This window comes from Heteronotia binoei, chromosome 10, assembly GCF_032191835.1.
Source record: "Heteronotia binoei isolate CCM8104 ecotype False Entrance Well chromosome 10, APGP_CSIRO_Hbin_v1, whole genome shotgun sequence".
NCBI classification, from domain to species: domain Eukaryota; kingdom Metazoa; phylum Chordata; class Lepidosauria; order Squamata; family Gekkonidae; genus Heteronotia; species Heteronotia binoei.
The window spans coordinates 95,856,070-95,877,286 of record NC_083232.1 but is presented as its reverse complement, the minus strand read 5'-3'; the positions used below and the strand labels follow the sequence as shown (position 1 = coordinate 95,877,286).

The 21,217-nt window shown below is 47.4% G+C and overlaps 1 protein-coding gene across 1 annotated transcript in view; it reads left to right on the top strand.

Annotated features, from left to right (window-relative positions):
• The first annotated feature begins 2,157 nt into the window (after window positions 1-2,157).
• The window catches only part of TGFBR1 (transforming growth factor beta receptor 1), a 35,248-nt gene continuing 16,188 nt past the window's right edge, over window positions 2,158-21,217 (top strand). Inside the window, exon 1 of the mRNA XM_060247805.1 lies at window positions 2,158-2,261. The gene's annotated coding sequence lies outside the window, so the exon portion shown is untranslated. The remainder of the gene's footprint in view (window positions 2,262-21,217) is intronic.

The window sequence follows — 21,217 nt, the reverse complement described above, 5'->3', positions numbered from 1 at the left end:
CCCGTTTAAGACCAACAAAGTTTTATCCGTGGTTTAAGTTTTTGTATGCAAGTATTTGAAGATGTGCGCGCGCACGCAAAAGTGAATATCCAGAATGCAACTCTGTTGGTCCTAAAGGCGCCCCGGTCTCTGGACTCTACTTGGTTCTGCTGCTTCAAGTTCAGACCCACATGGCTCTCCACCTGGATCCAGCCCCTTAGAGACCAACATCATTTTGGGGAGTATGAAGGATGGTGTCTCAAAACCTTCTCTGTTCAATAGGGGCCTGTCTGTAGTAGCAAGAAAGAGCAAGGGTCTAGCCTAGGGGTGGCTAAACTGCAACTCGGGAGCCACATGTGGTTCTTTCACACATGTTGTGCGGCTCTCAAAGCCTCCACCACCGTCAGCTGGCTCGGAAAAGGCATTTGTCTATTTAAATCACTTCTTTGAGCTACTTTGGTTAAGTGTGCGAACTCTTATCAGGGAAAACCGGGTTTGATTCCCCACTCCTCCACGTGCACCTGCTGGAATGGCCTTGGGTCAGCCATAGCTCTGGCAGAGGTTGTCCTTGAACGGGCAGCTGCTGTGAGAGCCCTCTCAGCCCCACCCACCTCACAGGGAGTCTGTTGTGGGGCGAGAAGATATAGGAGATTGTAAGCCGCTCTGAGTCTCTGATTCAGGGAGAAGGGCGGGGTATAAACCTGCAACTCTCCTTCTTTCTTCTCCAAGCCAAGCCAGCCAGCCACTTGGAGAACGCATTTAAAGTTGCTTCCTTTTTGCCTCTTCCCTCCCTCCCCCTCCCCATTTGCCTTCCTTCCCTCCTTCCTCGCCTGGCAGCTCTCGAACGTTCATGTCTTGTGGCTCTCAAACATCTGATGTTTATTTTATGTGGCTCTTACATTTGCCTACGCCTGGTCTAGCAGCACCTTCCAGACGACGGAAGCTGGTGCAAAGGAAGAAGCTGCTCACTTCTTCCGAAGAATCCGAGATGACAGAGAGCAGGGGCTCCCAGAAGCTCCTCCCCCTGCTGCCACTCATCTTGTTAGCCTTGAAGGTGCCCCGGCCTCTTCTTGCTCTTGCCCACTTCTTTGTTCGAGGAGGCTTTTCTGCATAATCTGACGTTATTTACTCCCCTTAATAAAACCCTGCCTGGTCGCCCATTTTACTCGGGAACATTCCTGCAGGTCTCTGGCCACGCTCTCCGGGCTTGATAAGCAGTATTTCATTACTGCTGCCCTGCAAGTTCTCCTGCCCTGCAGCACTCCCCTCCCCTCCACCTGTACACTGCAGAAGACAGGCAGCGGCCAGGAAGCTGCGGCGCAGGGCAGTCCGGCTGCGGTTAGGAGTCTTGTGACGGGAGGAGGGCGAGATCCCCTTGCCCAGCGGTCGCGCTTGCCCAGGGGTGCGCCAACAATGTTGCTCGTGCGTCTCGACGCGAGCCCGCCAGAGTTTCATCTCATTGCCTCCGCCGCATCTGCTTGCATTCGGGACAGAGCAAGCAAGCGCGGCGCCCGGCTGCCTGGAGGAAGGCGGGAATTCCAGCCCCAGCAAGGCAGAAGCGGGCTGAGCTCTCCCGGACCTTGCAACGGCAAAGCTTTGCAAAGCGTTCGGTGCAATTCACCATTGCAAGCGTGCAATTCACCACTGCAAATGCAATTCACCATTGCAAGCGTGCAATTCACCACTGCACCGCGCCGGCTTTTGCTCTGGGGCTTCTTCGTGCAACCTCCCCGTTCAGTCCCAAAAGAGCCCACCGGGCCTGGATCGCGGCGTTCCGGTCCCCGAGTCCCGTCCAAGCGGCGGAGGAAGGCGTGGAGGAGCCCGCGCGCGCCCGCCTCTCCCCCTCTCCGCGCGCCGGCCCGTCCGCAACCCCTCTTCCTCTCCGCGCGCTTCTTGTTTTGTTGTCCTGACTGGGTCTGCAGCGCGAGCTGGAGGGAGGGCGATGGGCGTGGCCGGGCGCCGGCGCCGACCAATCAGAGGGCCGCATTTTCTTCCCCCCCCCGTCCTCGAGAAGGGCGGCGGGGTCTGCCTGTCTGTGGGCCGGAGGGCGGGGCGGGGCCGAGGGGCGTGGCCGGGACGTGGCGCGGGGCGGGGCCTAACCCGAGCGGCCCGCGGGCGCCTCTCTCGGGGTCTGTGAGGGGCGCTGAGGCGGCGGGACCAGGACGGGACAATGGCGGCGGCGGCGCTCACGGCCTTCCCTCACAGGCGCCCCCCGGCTTGGACGGCGGCTGCGGCGGGGCTGGCCCTCTTCCTGCTCCTCGCCCTGCCTCAGGCGACGACGGGTGAGTGGCTCGGACGGAGAGGAGAGGAGAGGAGAAGAGAGGAGAAGCGGCCGCCGGCTGCCCTCCCGCCTTCTTCTTCCCCCTCAGGCAACATGGCGCTGCTGCCGCGGAGGGGACGGCCCGCGCGAGGGCGGCGGCGGCGGCGGAGCGGTCCCGCTTCGGGGCTCTTTCGCTCCCGGCTGGCGGGCGAGGCGGAGGGACACAAAGCGCGAGGAGGCGGCGGCGGTCCCACTCCTCCCCCCCTCCCCGCAGCCGCCGGCCGCTCTTTGTGTCCCGCAGCCTCGCCTGCCACTTGGCCTGAAGTAAGTTGCCCGCGCGCTGGAAACTCTCCTCCCGGGACCACGCCGCGTGGAGGAGCATCTCAGGGGAGGGAGGAAGAGAGGCTCAGTGGGGGAGCGTCTCCTTGGGAAGCAGCAGGTCCCAGGTTCAATCCCCGGCATCTCCCACTAAAAAGGGTCCAGGCGAGGAGGCGTGAAAAACCTCAGCTGGAGACCCTGGAGAGCCGCTGCTGGTCCCGGTGGACAAGACTGATTCAGTAGAAGGCAGCTTCATATGTTCATATATATGATATTTTAGGGGAGGGACAGTGGCTCAGTGGGGGAGCATCTGCTTGGGAAGCAGAAGGTCCCAGGTTCAATCCCTGGCATCTCCAAAAAAGGGTCCAGGCAAATAGGTGTGAAAAACCTCAGCTTGAGACTCTGGAGAGCAGGGGAGGGACAGTGGCTCAGTGGGGGAGCATCTGCTTGGGAAGCAGAAGGTCCCAGGTTCAATCCCCGGCATCTCCAAGAAAGGGTCCAGGCAAATAGGTATGAAAAACCTCAGCTTGAGACCCTGGAGAGCCACTGCTGGTCCTGGTAGACAAGACTGATCCAGTAGAAGGCAGCTTCATATGTTCATATATATGATATTTTAGGGGAGGGACGGTGGCTCAGTGGCCGAGCATCTGCTTGGGAAGCAGAAGGTCCCCGGTTCAATCCCTGGCATCTCCAACTCAAAAGGGTCCAGGCAAATAGGTGTGAAAAACTTCAGCTTGCGACCCTGGAGAGCCACTGCCAGTCAGGGAAGGGACGGTGGCTCAGTGGTCGAGCATCTGCTTGGGAAGCAGGAGGTCCCAGGTTCAATCCCCGGCATCTCCCACTAAAAAGGGTCCAGGCAAGGAGGCGTGGAAAAGATTTGCTGGAGAGCCGCTGCCAGTCTGAGTAGACAAGACTGATTCAGTAGAAGGCAGCTTCATATGTTCATATATATGATATTTTAGGTGAGGGTCGGTGGCTCAGTGGGGGAGCATCTGCTTGGGAAGCAGGAGGTCCCAGGTTCAGTCCCCGGAATGGAAATAGGTGTGGAAAACCTCAGCATGACCCCAGAGAGCCACTGCCGGTCCGAGTAGACAAGACTGACTTTGATGGACCAAAGGGGCCTGATTCAGTAGAAGGCAGCTTCAGGAAGGGATGGTGACTCAGTGGTCGAGCATCTGCTTGGGAAGCAGCAGGTCCCAGGTTCAGTCCCCGGCATCTCCCACTAAAAAGGGTCCAGGCGAGGAGGCGTGGAAAACATCTGCTGGAGAGCCGCTGCCAGTCTGAGTAGACAAGCCTGATTCAGTAGACGGCAGCTTCATATGTTCATATATACGATATTTTAGGGGAGGGTCGGTGGCTCAGTGGGGGAGCATCTGCTTGGGAAGCAGGAGGTCCCAGGTTCAGTCCCCGGAATGGAAATAGGTGTGGAAAACCTCAGCATGACCCCAGAGAGCCACTGCCGGTCCGAGTAGACAAGACTGACTTTGATGGACCAAAGGGGCCTGATTCAGTAGAAGGCAGCTTCAGGAAGGGATGGTGACTCAGTGGTCGAGCATCTGCTTGGGAAGCAGCAGGTCCCAGGTTCAGTCCCCGGCATCTCCCACTAAAAAGGGTCCAGGCGAGGAGGCGTGGAAAACATCTGCTGGAGAGCCGCTGCCAGTCTGAGTAGACAAGCCTGATTCAGTAGACGGCAGCTTCAAATGTTCATATATATGATATTTTAGGGGAGGGCTCAGTGGTTGAGCATCTGCTTGGGAAGCAGCAGGTCCCAGTTTCAATCGCCGGCATCTCCCACTAAAAAGGGTTCAGGCAGGAAAATAGGTGTGAAAAACCTCAGCTGGAGAGCTGCTGCCAATCCGAGTAGACAAGACTGACTTTGATGGACCAAAGGGGTCTGATTCAGTAGAAGGCAGTTTCAGGAAGGGATGGTGACCCAGTGGTCGAGCATCTGCTTGGGAAGCAGCAGGTCCCAGGTTTAGTCCCCCACATCTCCCACTAAAAAGGGTCCAGGCAAGGAGGCATGGAAAACATCTGCTGGAGAGTAGACAAGACTGATTCAGTAGAAGGCAGCTTCATATGTTCATATATATGATATTTTATGGGAGGGTCGGTGGCTCAGTGGTCGAGCATCTGCTTGGGAAGCAGAAGGTCCCCGGTTCAATCCCCGGCATCTCCCACTAAAAAGGGTCCAGGCAAGGAGGCGTGGAAAACATTTGCTGGAGAGCCGCTGCCAGTCTGAGTAGACAAGCCTGACTTTGAGGGACCAAAGGGGGTCTGCTTCAGTAGAAGGCAGCTTCATAAGTGTTAGGGAGGGACTGTGGCTCAGTGATAGAGCATCTGCTTGGGAAGCAGGAGGTCCCAGGTTCAATCCCCAGCATCTCCCGCTAAAAAGGGTTCAGGCAGGAAAATAGGTGTGAAAAACCTCAGCTGGAGAGCTGCCGCCGGTCCGAGTAGACAAGACTGACTTTGATGGACCAAAGGGGTCTGATTCAGTAGAAGGCAGCTTCATATCTTCCTTCTTTCTTTGGGGAGGGAGGGTGGCTCAGTGGTTGAGCATCTGCTTGGGAAGCAGAAGGTCCCAGGTTGAATCCCCGGCATCTCCCACTAAAAAGGGTCCAGGCGAGGAGACGTGGAAAACATCTGCTGGAGAGCCGCTGCCAGTCTGAGTAGACAAGACTGATTCAGTAGAAGGCAGCTTCATATATTCATATATATGGTATTTTAGGGGAGGGCTGGTGGCTCAGTGGCGGAGCATCTGCTTGGGAAGCAGGAGATCCCAGGTTCAGTCCCTGGCATCTCCCACTAAAAAGACATGAAAATAGGTGTGAAAAACCTCAGCATGTGACCCTAGAGAGCCACTGCCGGTCCGAGTAGACAAGACTGACTTTGAGGGACTGCTGCTGCCGCCATGCTATCTCCTTACAAGATTCCCCCCCTTGTCTCCCCTCTGCTCTTTTCTTTGGCCAGATGCTGCTACTGCAGAGCCGCAGATGCATTTCATGTCCGAGGCGGGTGGGGGTGTGTGTGGGATGGATGCTTTTGACCTCCTCCCCTCCGGAAGGGTCAGTGGCCTCTGGCTCTCAGTTGGGCAGCCCCTAATCCCCACCCGGCTTTCCTCCTGGTTCCTGGCCAGCTTGTTGGCGCAGATGTTGAAGACATCCCAAACCCATTGCTTCCCAGGGACTGCAGACTGAGAGTTACAAGACATTAGGGCATTTCTTTGGAGCAGGAGCCTAAATTGACAATGCAAACTATTGAGAATGTTTTCTCTCTCTCTCTCTCTAAGTTTAAAAGATGAATCTTATAAACATAGTTCATATTCAGGCCCGCCAGCAACAGTGTCAGAACAACGTTGCATCCAGTACCTCTGATGTGGTGTAGAAATGTAGAACTGTGCATTGGCAACTGGGACCTTTCGCAGGATTTCTGGGCTTTGCAAAATTGAAACAGAGGGTGCATCTCCTTGTTGCAGTGACTGTGACAGTGAGTCATGAGAAAGCTGGCGAGTTAACTGTGTGGCGTCTTCTCTTTAGGTTAGAACAAATTTGGAGTCCAGTGGCACCTTGAAGACCAACATTGAAAGCTTCCACCCACAAGTAAAGCTTTGTTGGTCTTCAAGGTGCCACTGGAATCAGACTTTGTTCAGTTGCTTCGAACCAGCAGGGGTACCCACTTGAATCTTCTGTGTGGGTTGTAAGTGATTGGAGGCTCACTGGGAAGAAAGTTTGAAGCTCAAATCAAATTGGTTTCTAGGAAAATGTGTGTTTAGGTTTGAAGTTGAAGTGCAGCAATGCTGAGAAATGGGCAGTAATTTTTAAAACATGTTCAGAAAATTGCGTGTGTAGGCGAAAGCTGTTTTGTCTGTTACTGTCATTTGGGAGTGTGATTTCATCTAGTTGATTTTACATTAGAAATGTGTGATTAGTATATAAGAACCTCAGAAGCAGACTATAAAACCAGGTTTCCATTTTTACTTGATTACACCACAGAAATCTGTTGCATTGAGTATGGCCAAATTTGAGGCATGTATACTCATATTTCCTGGCTTCTGTGTACAGAACTCACTGTGCAGTCTGTGTGAACAGATTGCGTGGTAAATATTTTAGATGAAGCATGATCATTTAAATTTGCAGCTTGAATCCTCATGATTTTATATACATTACAAAAATCCATTGGTTCATCGGAGCTTGCATCTTGGACCCTACATTTTATTGCAGAGCTCATATGTTTGTCATTTTGTGACCCCCATGACAGTGCTCAGTGGTAGAATCTGTATGCCTTTGACATGAGGAAACCCCAAATCCATTGTCCAAAGGGGACATTGCTTCCCAGGAACTGCAGATTGAGAGTTGCAAGACGTTAGGGCACCTCTTTGGAGCAAGACCCTAAATTGACAATGCAAATTATTGAGAATGTTCCCCCCCTCTTTTTAAAGTTATAAGATGAATCTTATACACATAGTTCATATTCAGGCTTACCAGCAACAGTATCATAACAATGTTGCATCTAGTATCTCTGATGTGGTGCAGAACTATAGAACTGTGGTATTGATGTTCATGATCTTGATGAATTTTGCAGACCGTTTTTGTTAAGTTTAGCTATAAATTACGTTTACATCTGTGTCCACAAAAAGCACCATAAAAATAATAGATTCAGGTGAGGTGGCATGGCTGTGTCACAAAAGCATTGATCTGAGTTACTAATGTTAGTGGCTTTTACATTAAGACATTCTAAATCCCGATCATACATGCATGCCTTGTGGACTGCATCATAAAAATAGTAGATTAAGCGCCTCTTGTGGCTCAGAAACCTGTTTATGAAGCATGGATCCTGATGGTTTTTTATGTGCAACTGCCTCAGATCCACCATCTAATTATATTGCACTTTGAAGATGGAGTGAATCGTAATAAATAGGATTCTAACATGTTTTTGGCCAGGATCTGAAGCACAGGTCCTCATGCACATTTCTTTTGTGTCCCAGATTCTGTAGTTTAACCATAGTTCACGTGTTTGCCAGCAGATTGCAAAATAAATCATGGATCTCTTGAAATTTTGCAGGGGTTTCACCCTGTTATGCCCGTAGCTAGTGATGTATTATCATTGTTATATACAGGCCATAATTCATTGTTTTTAATGCTCATGTCATGTCTTTCAGCATGAAAATCATGGACCCAGTATGTATTCTAGTATTTCAGTGGCAGAAATCCAGTGTTAATGACAAAGTCCAGGTTGCATTATCGTTGTAGTTTCATACACTTCTCAGATACACACAGGCCTCGGATTCAGCAGGAGCTCACAGAAGCACAGCTTCTGAACCTTTCTGACAGTTCCACCTCCGTCTTCCCACCTTGTCCATTGAATAGTAGGTGCAGCTGCATAACAATCCCTGGATGAGCTCCACCACCTTTTTTTCTACAAAACGACCCCTGCCCATATTATCTAAGCGCTATATTGATGATCCAGTGTGTTGTGTTGTAGTGCTGTAAAGATCTCAGTAAAGGGGATTACATCCTGTTGCATTCTATTTTTCTGGTTGGATCCTAAAATGTTTTATTTATTTCGAAAGTGCAGTGTAAGTATAATACATTATTTAAAAAATCATAACCAACTGAGAATATGATCAGTGCCTGGATGAGATGCTAGCTGGGTGCCCAGTGTATGCTTCTTGGAGGTTCATGGCAGAGAGGAAAAGCAATGACTGATGCAATAATAAAGTCTGTGTCTCTAACCACTGAATTGATCCAATGGAGAGGGGGGATTCTAGAGCTGATGGGATAGCTCCACATCTCATTTGAGGCAGAGCTCCTTCTTCCCTGCCCTTTCAGCAGATTGGAACACCCAGCTCACATATTTTAGTCTTTAATGGACAGAATCATTTTGCACACCTTTTTTACCATAGTCTGGCTTTGTTCTGATATAGGGAATATTCAGGGAGAAACTCTCCCAGCAGATCAGTAGAGGAGCTGTCTAGTATTGAGTATTTGTGGCTAGAAGTCTATTTACTGTTGCTTCCTTATTCTTTACATTTCTGTGCTTTCATTTGCAAAACAAATGAAAGAGCTGACTACATTGATTGGGAAGTAGAAAATGTAGTTTCTGTTGCCGTCTGGCCCCATGCCTTGTTCTGCATAAGATCAGGTTGTTAGGCTTTCTTTTCTGTGTAGAAACAGAAGTAATTCATGATGTGGCATGCCAAAGTGATTCTCAGCAGAACTAACACCTGGCATGGTGTTGTGTAGTTTGAGAAAACAGGTGATGTACTGATGTCAGTCACATACGAGGGCATCCTTTCTACATGGAGCTGGCCATGGTAATATATTTAGCAACTGTTTGAAAAGGCAGAACCTGTATTTTCAATATGTGTAGGTGCCTTTTCCAGGGTTTTTTCTTCTGCAGGGGTTCCACAAACCCCAACAGTGTATGCATAAAAGTAATGTATGCCTTACTTACAGGACATTTATTTAAAAATGCATTTTGTTGACGTATTGACCAGTTGTCCTCACTTACAATTGTTATTGTTTAATTGATAAGCAGATATATTGGTTTTCAGTAGCAGAGAACAGAAAATGTTTCTATCAGTTTTTATGCCATTTTCTGTAAAACGATTTTCCAGTGTATTGCATACATGTATATCACATGTTTTAATTAAACAAATTATAATAGGAATTTGAGAAGTTTTCACAGGTTACACATTTGGTAGGGGAGCAGTGCCCTTTTTTATTGAAGGAGGTTATGAGGGTGGCAGTAGAGTCTGAAGGGCTGGAAAGATTCAAGATTTTTTGGGAAGACTTTTTCCTGTTTTTCCAACAAAAAAACTGGAAATATTGTAGAGCACTGGAGAAAAAACAGAATGAGTGAGATGTTTTAAGCACAAAGTTTTACACATTCAAAGTGTGTGGGTGAAGATTTTTGCTTATATGACAAGTCAGTAGAATTGAAGAATCAGAATTCCTGTAACTACTGTAGACCAGGGATGGGCATGGAAAGCAAAAATTGTGTTTCATTTCATTTTGTGATTTGTTGGGTTGCCTGAATCAGTGGTTCAGTTCATGTTTTCTCAACTTCTCAAACAATTTGTGGTTTGTTTGGTTTGGGAAGGCATAGAATGGCCTCCAAGTGGGCTAGAGATGCCAAACTTATGGCAAACTCTTCAGCAGACTCTTCTTTACCTGCTCTTCAAGTTTGTGCACATTGGATTTGGGGGGCCAAGCTACAGCCCCCTAAAGCAGATGCCCCCAATAAACTGCACTCCTAGGAGTATATCAAGCTGGGGAAAGAAAGGGAAGCTGCCCTGCAGCTTCTGATCGGTTTCACCCCCAAGAAGCGTGGAAACTAACTAGAAGCAGCAGCTCCACTCTCCCCAGCCCCCTGCACTACTGTTCAGTTTCCAGTGAACCTGACCAGAATTGCAGGGGGCCAGGAAGAGTGGAGCTGCCACTTCTAGTCAGTTCCACTGGAAAATGACCAGAACTACAGGTGCTGGGGGGGGAAAGGAAGCAAACATGAACCAAACAAGAAAATAGTGCTGTTCAACTAAGACATTTTTACATCATTTATATTTTTAACTTTCAACTTGCATTTTTCTTGCATCTGAAATGGCAACAGATCTGCATAGTGTGGTAGTATAGGATGTAGCAGTTTGCAGCTTTCTTTGTAGTACTGTGCATATTTGCAATTTTTCTTCTGAAAAATGCTTTCATTCTAGTATACTTTCTGGTTTTATAAATATGGCAGTATTATTTTATATGCCATGTAAATATAATATTGATAAGGAAATATTTATTCAGTTTGTTTATAGCTCATCTTTCTCACTCTCATTGAGAATCAGGGCAGATTACAAAGCACAGAAACAGAGAAAAAATGTGAGATACAACATAAGGCATCCAGTGAAGAGCGCAGTAGCACTAGGAATACAAAACTCAAAGGCAATGCAGACAACGGCTAACTGTCTAGGCACAGGTATTGTTTGAACACTACAAACGTATAAGTCAATGAAGTCAATAACATATGATACCTTAAATAATAAATGATAACTTTGCTTATTGCGTTAGACTATACAGCTATTCTTGTATGAAGGTCTACTTGTGGACTGTTACGCCTTTCCCCCCAGAAAAGGCAATACAAATCCAATCCCAAAATTGAATTAGGTACAAAAAGGTTGATCAGGAACAATGTTACAAATGAATTAAACAAAATAAATCAATTCAGTGTACAGTTTAGTTTATTCAGTTTATATCCCGCTCTCCCCATCGAAGTGGACTCAGAGCGGCTTAAGTACAGTGTACTTAAAATGCAAATTTAAAATGTAGGCCTTGAATTTAGCCTCTAGATTGAAACCATCAGGCTAAGCAATCCTCAGTATATATTAATTAATACAAATCAATACCCATAGGTCAGTAAAATACAGATAAGGTGACATTCACAGTAATCAGAACCAAACTTATTTCAGTCCAGTGAGCCGTCTTCAGTGGTCACGAATGCATAGATACACATAAACAGCAGGAGTAGTTGTTAGTATTATAAGCCAAAATAGGTGTTGATTGATTCTTGTATGTTTTATACCGTGTGGCCAAATGGTGACAATATGAGGTTCATGGATCTTGTTTCATGATTTCCACGCTCACAAATAAGAATAAGTATTTTGGCAGTTCGTTCTGTGGTGGTGGCATGTATGTATATGTACATCAACCAGCAATCTCACAAAATACCCAATGGGCTGATACACATTTGTTTCTGTGATTGTGGCTTTATTTGTATGTCTTCAATCTGTGGATGCTTATTTGTATTAGTTAATGTAAATTAAGGATAATTTAATATGGTATTTTTCAATCTAAAGGCTAAATTCAAGGCCTGTGTTTTTAATTTGTTCTTTAAGTGCACTGTATACATTGGGATTTTAAAATTCATTGTTTATCATTGTTCCTGCTCACCCTTAGGAGACCTAATACTTGTGAATTATTCCATATAATACTTTTTTTATTCCACTAACAGCGGTGGCCAAACTTGCTTAACATAAGAACCACATAGAATAAATGTCAGATGCCTGAGAGCTGCAAGACATGAACAAATATTACACACGTCTTTATTAAAAAAACCTCTTACTACTTTCTTTGCACAGAAAGATAAAATACGTATGTATGCACTTTACAATACAACCATGCTTAGAAGGAGACTTTTTAAAAAAGTATAAAAGCTGGGGATAAAAGTCCCTGGAAGACTACCATAGGAAAAAGTTAGGAAACTATTTTTTGGTGTCAGTGGGAGAAGGAAACACACATGGACCATTTTTTGCATCATCATCAGTGTTCCCTCTAAGCTGAGTTAGTGTGAGCTAGCTCACAGTTTTTTAGCCTCTGGCTCACACATTTTTGTCATAGCTCATGAAAAATGGCCCCAGAGCAAACTAATTTTTGCAGTAGCTCACAACTTGCAGTAGCTCACAATTTTTGCAGTAGATCGCAACTGCTCTTGGTCTCTGGGTGATCTCTGTGGTAGAGAAGAACTTGCAAGTCTGCCTATTTCCCCCTCCTTCTCTGCCCCACACAGAGCAGAACTAGTTGCCTACCTATGGACTGGATGCTAAGCATGCTTGCTTGAGAGTAAGCCTTTACTAAGTTCCTCCTTGATCTCCGAGAGCTGCACAATATGTGTGAAAGAGCAGCATGTGGCTCCTGAGCTTCCGTTTAACCACCCCTGTGCTATAAGAATGTTCTCCTGGACATTTCTGTTTTGTACATTTTGTGGAATGATATCATTGTGAGAGTCCATCTGATCTCCGCAGATAATGTATATGAATGGGCAGTTGCTGATCTAACCCATTTGCCGAAAGCTTTTCTTGGATGATCGAAATTGCTTGGAACATGGCAGGAGAGGTATGTGGGCCCCAGGCCATGAAGGGGTTTGTAAGTGATAATCAGTACCTTGAATTGAAGTGAGTTACTGGTTAGTAGCCAGAGGAGCAGATGCAAGATTTGTGTGACATGCATGTTCATTCTGGCACCCACAAGTAATCAGACTGCCACATTCTAAACCAGTGGAGTTTCTGAAATGACTTCAAGGACAGATGCATGTTGACTGCATTACAGTAGTGTGGCCTTGAGATGCTCACACCTGTCTGGGTATGTTGATCCATGCTAAGTCTAGGTGTGTGTGGGGGTCATTTTTGTGGCTTAATTAAACTGCTTAAATGCTTCTGTGTGGCTTCTACTTCTACAACAGTAATGCTGGCTCTACATAGACCCCATCTCTCTTAATGAGTCAAAAACTGTCAGCTGGATGCCATCTAAAGTGGGAAGCATGGTATCCTTCAAGATCTCAGCCTTCCCAACCAGCCATGTATTGCCCTTCCCTTCCCCCAGCCTGATCTCAGATTTTTTGGAAATTCCAGATCCAGACAAGCAAGGAATTGGAATCTGAGGATTCATATCTTGAAATCCATATTTGCTCTTAGCATTTTTTTCAATGGCTGCTTGAAAGGTTTACAGGAGGTGGGGTGAGGTTAGTTGGCCTTATGAGCCATCAGTGTAGGTACCTAACAGTTGCCCCTCCCCCTTCTTGTATAAAAAAGGAATCAAAATAGTAGGAATTCGCCTATTAGCTGTGAGACATTTGCAAGCTTTTTAGTGGATAAAGTCTTGTTGCTCCTACACTTACTGGTGCACCTTTGGCTGCCTTTGGATTCAGTTTTTTACACTTTTAACTTGCTCTCCTCCGTTGATGTTGACAGGATCCTAGGTGCTGTCAGACTGACCATGTACCTCCTTACCCATGCCCCTCATGGCTGGTGAAGACTGGCAGTGAGATGATACAGGGCCCATTGATGGATATTGTCAATTTGTTCCTGAACACTGAGACTTATCTGGAGGGCCTCAAGGAGGCTGTGGTTGTACCGCTCTTTAAAAAAACAACTCTGAATAGTTTAGATCGGCGTTTCCCAAAGGCAGGGTTGCGACCCGGCACCAGGCTGCGGAGCCCTCAACGCCGATCTGCGGGGCCTCCAGTCCCCTGGCCACCCCCCCCCCCCGCATCGCTCCTCCCCTGGGTCGCGCGCCTCCGCGCCTCCTTCTTCCACGCTTCCCCACCTCGGGCAGGTCAGTTTCATGCTGCACAAAGCCCTTCCTCCCCCCCATCGTCTGATCTCTCGAAAATCGGTGTGGAGCTCTTTCCACGCCGGGCCAAGTCGGCAGCAGCTCAAACAAACGGCAGAGCTCTTTCCACGCCGGGCCAAGCTGGCGGCAGCTCAAACAAACCGTGGCCGAAAAGGGTGCGTGGCTCCTCCCTCCCTGGCACTTCCTTCCCATCCAGGAAGTGCTGGGGAGGGAGGAGCCACATACCCTTTTTGGTTGTGGTCTGTTCGAGCTGCCGCCAGCTCGGCCCGGCGTGGAATGAGCTCCGTGCCGATTTCCAAGCGATCGGGCCGTCGGGTGGGGCGGGGGGCTTTTTGCAAGATGAAACTGACCTGCCTGCGGTGGGGAAGGGAGGGAGAAGGAGGCGCATAGGCACATGACCGGCCGGGGGGGGGGAGGTGCTATGCAGGGGGAGCAGCCAGGGGACTGGCATTGAGGGTCTCCGTGGCCGGATTTCCCAGCAAGAATGTCCTTTCTTTCACTCTTTCCCTCCCTTTTCCTTCGTTCCTATTTCCTTTCTCTTTTCTTCTATATTTGTTTCCCTCCCTCCCTTCCTCCCTTCCTTCCTTCCTTCCTTCCTTCCTTCCTTCCTTCCTTCCTTCCTTCCTTCCTTCCTTCCTTCCTTCCTTCCTTCCTTTCTCTCTCTCTCTCTCTCTCTTTCTTTCATCAGTCTTTTCCCCTGTCTTTCTTCCTTCCTTCCTCTCTCTCTCTCTCTCTCTCTCTCTCTCTCTCTCTTTCTGTCAGTCTTTTCCCCTGTCTTCCTTCCTTCCTTACCATTGCTAATCTGAGTAGACCGGGGGGGGGGGGGGGAGCTTTAAATGCCCTGCCATTTCATGTTTTCTCCGGCTGCCACTTCATGTTTTCCCAGGCTGAGAGCATTTTATATTTTTAGTTTTCTGCTGTGTGGTCCTTGTGCTTTTTCTTAATGTTTTATTTTCACAATTGCATTGCAAAATCCCACTATTCTCCTACCTTTCCTAAACAAAATATTGCAAGAGTTTTAGGCTTTGTACATCATTTCCTGTCTCCTGGCTTCACCCCCAAATTTTAATGGACCACGAAAGAGAGGTGTAAAAATAACCGGGCCACAGGGGGGAAAAGTTTGGGAAACCCTGCTTTAGATTCCTCCAACTACCACCCAGTATTGAATTTATCTTTTGGGGGTAAGGTAACTGAGAGGACAGTAGCTGAACAGCTCCAGGGTTTTAAGGATGAGACATTGGATCCATTCCAATCCATTTCCACTCTGGCCATGGGAGAGAGACAGTGTTGGTTGCCTTGATGGACAGTCTCTGAAAACAGCTGGATTGAGGCAGATCGGCACTGTGACTGTCATTAGATCTTACGGTAGCATTCAGCATGGTTGACTATGATCTTTTGAACCGCCTCGCCAACGTATGAATTCAGGGCCTAGCCCTTCAGTGGTTTACCTCATTTCTCCAAGGCTGGATTGCACTGGGTGAGAAGATATCCTCTAGATGCCCTCTGGCATGTGGGGTCTCACAGGGGGTGCTTCTTTCCCTGATGTTGTTTAACATCTACATTCGTCCCCTTGCCCAGCTGGTGAGGAGCTTTGAGGCTGGATGTCATCATACACTGATGATACCCAGCTGTATCTGTTACTGGATGGCCACCTGGATGATGCCCCACATAGTTTTGCTGTGGGTTTGGAGGCCGTGGTTGGGTGGTTAAAACACAGTAGGCTGAAGCTGAATCCAACTAACACAGGTTCTGTGGCTGCGGGCGGGGTGGGGTGGGGTGGGGGAGGAGCTTTGGGACTGGGGCATAGATTGCCAGCTCTTGATGGAGCGCTACTGGCAACAGCTCAATCCATCAAAAGCTTGGGAGTGATTCTGGATTCCTCCCTGACTATGGAGGCCCAGGTAACTCATATTGCCAAGCTGGCATTCTTTCATCTACACCAAGCTCAGCAATTGGCCCCTGACCTGGCCACAGTAATCCATGCAATGGGCACCTCCAGGTTAGACTACTATAACTCGCTCTACCCTGGCCTGCCCTTAAGACTGACCCAGAAGCTTTGTGGTCCAGAATACGGCAGTGTGATGGGAACATCAAGGACAGCACATATACATCATGTGCTGTGCCAACTAAACTGGCTCCCAGTGGAATACTGAGTCAAGTTCAAGGTTCTGGCATTGACCTGTAGCAGGGGTGGCCAACGGTAGCTCTCCAGATGTTTTTTGCCTACAACTCCCATCAGCCCCAGCCAGCATGGCCAATGGCTGGGGCTGATGGGAGTTGTAGGCAAAAAAATCTGGAGAACTACCGTTGGCCACCCCTGACCTATAGGGCCTGGAGCAGTCGGGGACCAACGTTCTTATAGGACTGTCTTCTCCATTGTGTCCTTGGATGAGCCTTGTGCTCCTTGGACAATAATTTGCTGGTTGTCCCCGTCCCTAAAGACATCTGACTTTCCTCAACTAGGGCTAGGGCCTTTTCAGCCCTGGCCCCAACCTGGTGGAACTCTCTGCCAAATACTATCTGGGCCCTGCAGGATCTGATTGATACAATTCCGTAGGGCCTGAAAGGCAGAGATCTTCCACCAGGCTTTTGGTTGAGGACAGCAATGACTTCCCTCTGGCTGCCCCCCTTCTCTGCTAATTACATCTATTTTGCTCTCTTCCGCCTTGCCTGTGAATGTAGCCTCGCAGTCAGGACTGGGACTATTTATTGCCATTGGATTGTTAAAATATTCTGTAAATTAATTATAGTTGGTTGTATTCTGTTGTGGTTTTATGTATGCTATACATTGCCCAGGACCTTGCAGTAGCAGGGATTGTAATAATAATAATAATAATAATATATATTTTGGATTGCCAGCAGTAATATGCTCTAGCACCACAGTAGTTTGTTTTTCTCTGCACTGATGATTTTGCTTCAACATCTCCATTAGTTTATGGACAGCCCTAATATCATGAGGCGTGAGTGGAATGATTAGTATGTGGTTGGTGCCTGAGACGTGCCTGAATCCCTCAATGCCATGGCAGTAGTAATGGTGGGAAGAACCCTTCTTACCTGTTGTTACTTTTCTTTTATAGAATTGCTCTGGGTAGTAAACTACTTGTTGGTGAATGTGAATTGTTTGATTGTTGTTCCTCACTTAGGGACTGCCTTTATTCTGTTGTACATGCTGCTGCTACTGCTAGATCTTGATGTTACACTGCTAAGGTTTGGGGAGGTTAGGTTTCATTAAATTTGCAGATCATTATTGGTTTTACTGTCTATTTGTGCGCTGCCAAGGGAAGAATGTGATGAACAAGTACATTAAATATATCAAGTAAACTGTCTCTGTTTGGAGGCTGAGCTGTCCTCTGTTTACCGCTTAATTTGTGTGTACTGACATGTGGGAGAATTAATTGCATGCGAGTTGACTTGTGTGCTGCTAGTTGAAAGATGGTGTAGGATATTGAAGTCTCAGCTGTCTCTTTTACCTTGAACAAAACTTTGTTTGATCTTAAAAGGTGCCGCCGGACTTAAACTTTGTTCTTTTGCTTCAGGCCAACACAGCTGCCCACTTGAATCTGCCTTGATTAGAATGGTTTCAGTCTGTCTTGCCTGCTGATACCAAGGGTGCACTTAACCAGTATGAATGTAATCTTTGTGAGTTTGATCTGTGCTCATTCTGGTTGATGAAATCCCAGAATAAGAAATTGGGTGCTTTGCTTTCAGAGTATTTATGAATGCATCATTCAGAGAGAGCTGAGTGCCAGATGGCTTTGAATCTGTAGTGGTTTGATTTCTCCTTAAACAAATCTGCCTCCAGATTTAGGGTTCCATAGGCAGCAGTCTTGTTTCCAGTGTTAGCTTAAGAGTGAATGCTGCGACCAGATGGCTGTCAGGTTTTAGCTCACCACTACTTTGACTTTAGGCTTGAACACTGAGGCCATGTTTGTGGGTTTACTCAACAGTTGGTTTCCGGAAAGAGTGGCAGACAAGCCCCTTTAGACATTTCCCCCCATTGACTTGTCTCTCCAGACAAGGAAGCTTCTGCCCATTGAAGACTGTGTGGCAGTGCTGTGCTATTGGGTGCTTGCTAGACAGGTCTATTGGGCATCGTTTAGGCTTCCCAAATCTCCCGCTCTGGCGGGAGACTTCTGGTTTCACAGCCTCACCTCCCGCTTTTCAAAACTCTGGAAGCGGGGGTGGGGGGTGGAGGGGGGGGAGAACATACCTTTAGGCTTCATGGTGTAGAGCTCCTGAGCCGTTTGCAAAATGTCTGCCCCTTTAAGGCTGGGCAGGAAGCCGGAAACAGGAAGGGCTTTTGAGAACGGCCCCTCCCTTTCTTTGCTTTCCTTTTCACAGGAAGTAGAGTTGTCCGGAGGAAGATCTGGTAAGTGTGTGTGTGTGTGTGTGAGAGAGAGAGGGAGGGGGCAGGGGATTCCCTAGTTTGGAGGCCCTCCCCCCCTTTAGAAAGCGTGGGGGGGAGGGAAATGTCTACTAGGCACTCTATTATTCCCTATGGAGAACAATTCCCATAGGGAATAATAGGAAATTGATCTGTGGGTATTGGGGGCTCTGGGGGGGCTATTTTTTGAGGTAGAGGCACCAAATTTTTAGTATAGCATCTAGTGCCTCTCCCCAAAATACCCCCCAAGTTTCAAAACAATTGGACCAGAGGGTCCAATTCTATGAGCCCCAAAATATGGTGCCCCTATCCTTAATTATTTCCTATGGAAGAAAGGCATTTTAAAAGGTGTGCTGTCTCTTTAAATGTGATGGCAAGAACTCCCTTGGAGTTCAGTTATGCTTGTCACATCCTTGTTCTTGGCTCCACCCCCAATGTCTCCTGGCTCCACCCCCAAAGTCTCCTGGCTCCACCCCCAAAGTCCCCAGATTTTTCTTTAATTGGACTTGGCAACCCTAGCATCGTTGTTGAAGTGAATGAGGCTGAGAATTACTAGCAGTTCCCCACAGAAACACAGACTGTAAATGCTGTAAATCAAGGCAAAAACACTCTCATTGAAGAACCACAGTTAAGTAAGGAATTCCAGGACGATTCGGGACACAATTTGAAAGCCATCGTCTTCAGCTGTTTCAGAGACTGACCAGTGCTGGAGATGTCACCATGGGATCTGACTGGTACAACCCTGTTTCTGGATAGTATTTTAGTTCACTCCCCATAATTTGTTTGTCTGAAATAGGTTCTCTGACACTTGGTTAAACTGTAGTGGTTGTTTCTCACTGGAGGCCTTAAATCCTTTTAAAAATTTAATCGTATAAAGACAAGCTAGATATATACTATTATCTTGCTGCCAAAATGATTCTGCAGAAGAGCACTAGGTAGCATATGTTGAATAGTTTGAGTAGAGACATTTGTTTGTTATTATTTATTCATTTTACAAATTGCTGTATTTTTTCTGTATAGAAAATTTAAGCTAATATAAGATGCAAAGAGTTGTTGGTCTTGCTGTGTTATCATATAAGTGGCTGCATATGATGTGCAGTTGGCTATCTGAACCGATATATGCTCTTGTCCTTTCTGTCCTTTCACTGTTACAGCAATGAAACGGTATGATGCAGCAGTGTACCCCATTGCTTCGTTTGCAGTCATCAGTGCAGTGCAATTATAAGAACAGTTATTCTCTTCTGAGCCCATTGACTTTAGTGGACTCTGCTTGGTCACTTGACAGGTCAAAAAAGACTCAGTCAGTTGAGTGGTTGAATCTTGGTCAGGCATTCACAGTACAATCTTAAAGTCCTGCTGGAGAGACTTAGATTTTAGCTTATTTCTGGTGCCAGCACATCTTCAAGATTTGCTGCCGTCGCTGTTCTAGAACGCTGGCATAATGGCATGCCATTGTAACTGCGACCCTGGTGCAGTTATGCCAGTGTAAACGCCAGAATTTGGTAGCACTGGAGGCATGGTTGGGGAGGAGCACAATTTAGTTGCCTGGGGGATGGGGGGGTAGGGTTGCCAGATTCAGGTTGGAAAATTCCTAGAGATTTGAGGATGGGGGACGGCGGGGGAGGACAGGGACCTCATTGGGGGTACAATGCCACAGAGTTCAGTCTCCAAAGCATCCATTTTCTCCAGGGGAACTGATCTCTGTAGTCTGGAGATGAGCTGTGATTCTGGGGGATCCCCAGACCCCGCGTGGAGGCTTGTATCACTAGTTAGCATCCTAAACACTCAGCCCAAGGTCTGTCTTTTAAATCTGCATACCAGATGTTTAGTATTGTTGCACAGCTGTGTCTGTGTTAATGAAAGTCAGCAGATAGCGATGCATCTCTTGCCTCCTGCTCAGCTGTCTTCACAATGGGATCCTCACCTCAAGAGGGCTCAGAAGTCCTCCATTCCCCATGTAACTATGACATAGGAAAAGTGAGGGATGGCCTCCTCTGGTTCATACTCTTTGATCATGAATAGTACATAATAACATAGAATGGAGCTGGAGGGTGGATGGGCAAAATGGAATGCTACTTTACACAGAGAATGCCAGAGGATGTAATGATGGCCACAGGAATAAACAACACTCAAAGGGGATTAGATAGATTCATGGAGGATAAGCCTATCAGTGGCTACTAGCCATGGTGACTGAGAGGAACTTCCGTATTCAGAGGCAACTAAGCCTCTGAATCCCAGAGCCGGGAGGCAACATCAGGGGGAGGCGGCCTGAATGCCCTGTTGTTGGTCCTCCAGAGGAACTGGTTGGCCACTGGATGCTGGGCTAGGTTGGTCTGATCCAGCTCTTCTGATATTCTTATGGCGAACAAAGGCTGCTAAGGTAATTAACAATGGGCAAAGATAACCTGCCCTGGGGCTGTGTGGGAAATGCTAAGCAAAGGCTGAGGCTGCCGATATGCAGATTAGGTTTGCTGCCAAGCAGAGGTCACGAAATCCTCAATATTCCTTTTGTTCATCAATGTGCATGCATGCAGCCTTCCTGGCTGGCATTTATGTGGAAAATGAATTGGGACACCAGTCTGTATTGCCCAATGTTCTGCCATCATTTGTATGTTCAAAGATGTTCCTGAGGAACAGGGAAAGTGCTGCTTTCAGTGGGGATGACCTACTTGTTTCAGCAAACGCTAATGAGGCTGTGTTATGTGACCAAGTGAATTGGGAGGTCCTGTCTTTGTGGTGGGCATGCATTTTGAGAAGCCACAGAATGAGGTGCAATATTGGCTACAGAAACAAATAGTTCAGGACTAGGAGCCTTTGAAGAAGAGTCTATCAAACTGAAGGACACAGAAGTGAAGGGCAATGTGAATAGTATAGGAGGTTAAATTTGTTGAAATAAATTAGCTGGTTGATTTTAAGATACCACAATAAAACTCAAAAGAGATCCTTCATAAACTTTTGCTTTTGTCTTTTAAACAGTTTGCTCACAGCTGATGATATTCTTAAGGTAACCATTAATAATAGAACAGGGATGGCTGAATGTGCTTAACTCAAGAGCCACATAGAATAAACAGCAGATGTTTGAGAACCGAAAGACATGAACATAACATGTTTGAGAGCCACAAGGAAGGAAGGAAAATGGGAGGAGGGAGGGAGAAGTGGAAAGAAAGC